This window comes from Centruroides sculpturatus, unplaced genomic scaffold (genome assembly GCF_000671375.1).
Source record: "Centruroides sculpturatus isolate CEXI.00-Female unplaced genomic scaffold, Cexi_2.0 scaffold9, whole genome shotgun sequence".
Classification (NCBI taxonomy): Eukaryota; Metazoa; Arthropoda; class Arachnida; order Scorpiones; family Buthidae; genus Centruroides; species Centruroides sculpturatus.
The window spans coordinates 904,444-910,723 of NW_019384576.1; the positions used below are offsets into that span (position 1 = coordinate 904,444).

General features: G+C 25.5%; 1 long non-coding RNA gene across 1 annotated transcript in view; it reads left to right on the forward strand.

Moving 5' to 3' along the window:
- Positions 1 to 5,496, forward strand: part of LOC111624341 — a 7,247-nt gene extending 1,751 nt beyond the window's left edge. The window contains exon 3 of the long non-coding RNA XR_002756560.1: positions 5,471 to 5,496. This is a non-coding gene — a long non-coding RNA (uncharacterized LOC111624341). The remainder of the gene's footprint in view (positions 1 to 5,470) is intronic.
- Positions 5,497 to 6,280: the final 784 nt, after the last annotated feature.

Below are 6,280 nucleotides of genomic sequence, written 5' to 3' on the forward strand. Positions count from 1 at the left end.
TATATATTTATTTATATAATATAAAGTAAATTTTACTCCTTTGCAATTTTAAATTAAATTTATCTTAAATTTGCTTTACTTTATTTAAAGTAAATTTTTAAATATCATTCGCCATATAAATTGAATAATTCGACAGAAAAAAGGATAATAAGTTAGCATAAATCTTTGTAAACATTTTAATAAATATATTATTAAGATAAATTTAATATGCGTAAAGAATTTTATATGTGTATTTTACATTTTTTAAAATAAAAACTTCTCCTTTCTTCCTTTAATACAAAATCTATAAATACATTACTACATTAAAGAGGTTTTAAATATAGATTCTGAAATATAAATAAATAAATAAATAAAAGAGGAAATTATTTAAAAGTTTTTTTAAAATTAACAAAGAAAATTTTCTGGTATTCACGTACAATAACTATTCTATAAGTAAAACTTGATTATTCTGGTAAATTTATTGACTCTAAAATTGACTAAGAAAGCAAGTTTATTAAATGGATATATTTAATATTAAGTTTGTTTTCACTAAATTTCTTCATTACAAATAATGTAAAAATCAGAAAGAAAACTTGAAAACACAATAGTTTAAAAGTATAGAACTCTTCTTTTGGTCATTTAATTTCTATGTAAAAAATTCCAGTAGCTCTTGGCTAAAGTCCAATCCGGGTCAAGATACACAAGACCATAGAGAATAGGATAAATGAAATTATATGTATATTAGTTCAACTATAAGCAACTTCGTCTACGTAATAAAGTGGCATGTAACGAAAAAAAAAAATTATTTGTACAACTTCTATAGACTCATTCCATAAAGAGGTTTTACTTGAAAAGTGAAATTTCTAGAAGGAAAATATTTTTTTATTATGTTTTATAACAAATTACGTACCGATGGGAATCATGATTGAATTCAACTTTGTGTATATAGGAGTTAAATGGCAAATACAATAGTATTGTTGGCTTAATCAATACATTATATTTCTTATTTGGAACCTTTGATGATCACATAACAAATCGTTTATTGTTCTACAGATAAATCAATGGCGTCATGTTTGTAACATATGATTAATGCGTTCGGGAATTCAATTTTGAGAACAGCAATCCTAATTTTAAAAGTTGATAGATATTTTGCAATTGATATTTGTCATTTGCCGCTTATTTAAATATTTTGAAATTCAGCTAGGCCTGTTATTGAAGGCTCGGATTTACTATTTATAAATATGAAATATTCTAATATAATAAAGATTGACGTATTTTTTCCTATTACGCCGAATAAAATTATTTTGGAAAATATGAAACTGAAAGATGGAAAATGAAAGCTGCCAAGTGATTTATGAGTTAAATACAGATTCGTTTTTATCAAAATAAAGCAATGGAAAATTGTCAAGGATAGAGAGATTTCGCGAGAGATTAGCATAAGAGAACGAATGCCTTGCAGGCAAAATCAGCAGAATGATTGAATCAGACAGACTTTTATTGATGCCTCTTGTAACAATGAGGCATTGAAATACTTTATTGAATTTTTAGGAAACTCGCAGCAACTGACAATCAATAATTTATAATCTTGTTAAACAGTTGCCTTTTAAACAAAAATAACTCTTATTGGAAAATTATACAAATTATTCAAATATTCTCATTAGCCTAATTTAAAGAAATTTATCTGCCGAGATTTTTTTCCTTCTCATCTCACTTCATAACATTTCCATTAAATCTATTATAAAATAAATATCGGTCGAAATCTTCGTATCAATTTTCATTCTTTTCTTTCTGCCAATTTTAATGGAGTAATTGAAATTTGTTTAATCAAATATATAAAATAATCAACTCTTTTTTTTCAGTTTTTTCTCCCCGAAACTTTTGATGATAATTCTACTTTTTTAATAATAATTATGTCTCAATTATTTGTTGAAATTTATTCAAAGTTTTCCACTCATTTACATTCGAACTTAAAGCGTTAATTCCTTGCTCAAAATTGATTTTAAAAATATATTTTAAAATTAAATTATTTTATATTATATTTAAAATAAATAAAAATTTGATGAAGGCGAAAAAAGAAGAATAAATTATTGAACGTCCTATATTGCTTCACAATAGAAGAAAAAAAAATGCTCGACGGAATAGGATTTTTCTAAATCTAAATATAAAAAATTCAAAATAAATATATGCAAATTAAGAACTGTCGAAATATAATTTCTTACGGATCTTCGTGAATAATAAAAAGTAGTCCTAAATAAAATAGTGGAAATTCCCCTCCGCATATTTTTGCTTCTTTCCTTTTTGATTATATGATATCAATAATCTATTTATTTCTTTATAAACTGAATTTTTCTAGTTTAATATCATAAATATCGACATTTATATAGTCGGCCATTGATAATAAAGCTTACTTCTCCAAGCCTCTATTAACTAATAAATGATTTCATTAAGAGAAAACGTTGAATCGAATTGTCTTAATTATATAATAAAATTTCCTAAGCATCGTGAATTTCTTAATAAACTACTTCTCAAGGCTATTGGCATTTAATTTTCTTTCTAATCATTTCATTAGGTCATAGTTGATGGAACTAACCCTGATGTCTGAGTCAATGTTGGTGTCCCTAGGGTTCCGTTTCCTCTCCTCTCTCGTTTTTTCTTTCACATAAATGGCCTAATCACGCTTATCTTCGACAAATCTACAGCTTTTCTGATAAATCAACAAGAAGTAGAAAAGTTCGTTCTCTTTCTCTTAATTGCTAACTTTCAACATTGACCCAACAGTTTTTTTTTAATTTATTCTTCAAATAATTTACTCGGTAATAATGCAATCATTCTAAATGTCAGTTATCTTAATCCTATTCCGACACTTTAACTGTCAATGAGAATTTTATTCAGTTATTTTCTTTCTTTTTCTTTTTGCATTCCCTTTAAGTTCTTTAAAAATTTCATTATTCTCATATACATTTCCATATTACTATTTAAACAATTAATTCTGTTTCTTCCATAGAATTACTTTTTTTATTAATTTCATTCTTACTTGTTAGTTTAATTTATATGATACTATATTGATTATACAGCATTCTCAGTTAAAAAATTTAATTATAGTTATTTAATTTTATCCGGTTAGACTATTATTTTCAGTAAGGCCAAAGTATTAGATTAAATTTAAAGTTCAATCACTACACTTATATATAAGTTTGGTTTATTTTATCAATCTAATCGTAGACTACACTATTTTAAAGTTTTAAAAGAATTTTTTCTTTAAGATTACGCCTGATTCTTTTTTTTATTATTATTTTTTTTTTCGGGATGTCTTCTAAATCTTTATATCTTTAGAGTTTTGCAGAATGTTATGTTTGAAAGTCGAACGTTGTCGTTTGGGAATACTCGACAAATAGTAGTTCTAGTAAAAGAATCATGGTGTTACAAAAGCAGTTATTTGATTCTATTTCGGCTTGACGTGTTGATGTTCGGTATTAGGACTATAGTGATGCAACTTGTATTTCGCTCTTTTTTAAAGAGAGGAGGAATATCTATATAGTGTGATTTTTTTATCATCCGACGACGGTTGTTGGAAACTACTTGTCGACTTATAACGGCTGTTTCTGATGACTTGCTTGGTGATTCGTTCCCTCTCTGTCTGTTTTCTTCCCCTTCCCAAAAAGACCAGCTTCTCCTTCACCATCTGGTACAATCTATCATACCAACTAGTTCTGTGTTTTGTCAGAAGCAAGTTTTGTGTCGATTGCTCCTACAGCTGGTTTGTCTTTTGTGGCAGTTTTCATATGGAGTCATATCGGCCCGTTGATACGTTTTTACCTATCGAATCGTTTTAACATACTTCCCATGATAGGGCTTAAAGAGAAAAATCTTGACAACTTAAAAAGAATCTATATAACATATTGAATCTGTCTGGATTCCACCAATAAACAGTATGATGAACGAAGTAATTATATGATCATTTTTTAAAAAATAGCGAATAAAACTTCTTGTGAAAAATCCCTTTTATTTAATTATGAATTAATTTAATATTTATTTTAGAAACATTAAGATAAAATAGCTTTTATTATTCTATTTTTATTGTTATTTTCAAAATATAATGGTATTTTTCACTAATATCTTGACTATTTTAAAGGAAACCAATTTCCAAAAGTAAGTAAGAATTGTTTAAATTGCATTTATTACAAAAAAGAGGGAAAAAAATATATGAATCATTTATCAGAATAAAAAAAAATGTTTGTTTTGGAAAAATGAATAAATGAATAATGCAAATAAAATCAGATTTCAACTACTTTATATATTTGAAATCATTTAAAGTTTTAAAAATATGCTGTTTTACTTTTCTTAATTCGCAGTCGTCGTTGTACAGTTGAATGCATCTTTCTTTTTCTTAAAATATTAAACGTGGGAAACTGCGAAGTGACTTTCTACGCTAACACATGGAACATAGGAAGGCACAATAATTGCTTGTGTGTTATTGACTCCTCGTTTATCCTGCCATCTGATATTGTTTCATTCGATATATTTCAACTACAGTTTTACACAGTTTCATCTTATTCCTAATTCGTCGATATTAAAAACTTCAGAAAAATGTGTTGTTTAAGTAATTATTGAAATGGTGCAGTTTAATCAATCTGTTAAAGAATAAAACTATAATAAAACAACACAATATTTAAGTAAATTATCAAATATTTAACAATAATATTTATATTTTCAATTAATTTCTATTCATTTATATGGCATTTCAATCCGGCATTGTATAGACTGCTAGAGCGATTTAAATGCCGGTGCGACACAAGCAACTTTATCTTAATAACACAATAACGTTAACGTATTAAAATATTAATCGGTTAGATATTAAAGATTTATTAAAGCGTGCCTAATTTAATATGTGCTATAATTTCTCAACAGAAATTAATCATAATTTTATTTCCGTTAAATTGAAAATTTGCAAAAGCTTTAATTGTATACGTAATTTCGTATAACTATAAAAGATTATTTTACTGTGTTATTTAAATTATTCGTCTACTGGGAAAGTAAGGAAATTTTTTATTTCTTTCTTTCCAGGCGTTAATAAGATCTCTAATGTAACACCTTAGTATTCTTTGACAGCAAGAAAATATTGACTAAAGGGTGTAATTTTTATAATGACACATGCAGGCATAACTATCAGCTAGCATCGCTACTACTGCAACCAGGTTCACTCGATAACATAATTAATTTTATCAGATCATTCGTCTTTTCGCAGATTCTGTTATCTATAGATGATGAATCTAAAAACATAAAAAGCTTCGGAAAAATAAATTATAAAGCTTTTTGCTCAATTAGTACGTTTAAGATTAAGCTTACGTCTATGTTAATTATTTTATAATTATTTTGCAGAGCTTTAAAAATTATATTAATGCTTAATGAATCAAATTACTTTTTATAATCTTCTTTAAAAAAATGAAACAAATGAACTACATACTAATTTTTTATTTTTTTTTTTTTATAGTTGAAGTAATTAAGCAGAGTTGCTGGAGTAACAAAACTTTACACGTGTTTTTCATACGTTGTAGAATGTTTACATTAAAAAAAGTATTTTTAGTATACTTTAAATACTGTTTAATTTATTAAAAAAAATCATTTAATAACAGATTAAAGTTGATAAATTTAAAGATTATCGTTTCAAATTTTAAATTCCTTATTAAAATATCGTCTAATTCACACGAGTTGCTTCTTTTGCAAGAATAAATCTATCTTAAAACTTCACAAATATTTCAGTTTAGATTGTTAATAATTAAAGATCTTAAATTGATTTTTTAATTAATTAATATTTATTATTTTATTAATTAACGTTAGCAAAAGGTGAGAGGATTTCTATCAGTTTGTAATACAGAATTAGATTCTTTCAATTTACCCAAAACACTTCATTCTCTTGAAAAAATAATATTGATTGCACACTTAACTAATAAAGTAGAAATAATCATATTACGTCGAAGAAATTATCTCGATGAAATGTTGTATAAAAAATTTATTCCAGTATTCAATACGATAATAAATATTTTATAGCGTTGTGGATACGTGTTCGTCTTTAACTCCATTAATATCAATAATACAAAACGAAATTATCATCCCAAGTCTGGAATAAGAATTCTAAATTCTCCCTTATAATAATATACAATACTTTCTCTATATTGTTTACATTTTACTAACAATTTAAACAATAAATATTGGTAAGAATAATAATTTTAAAAAATTCATTTATTTTCTAATTTTCAATTAGGAAAAATCATTAATTATGCAAAATAAATAAACTTTAATT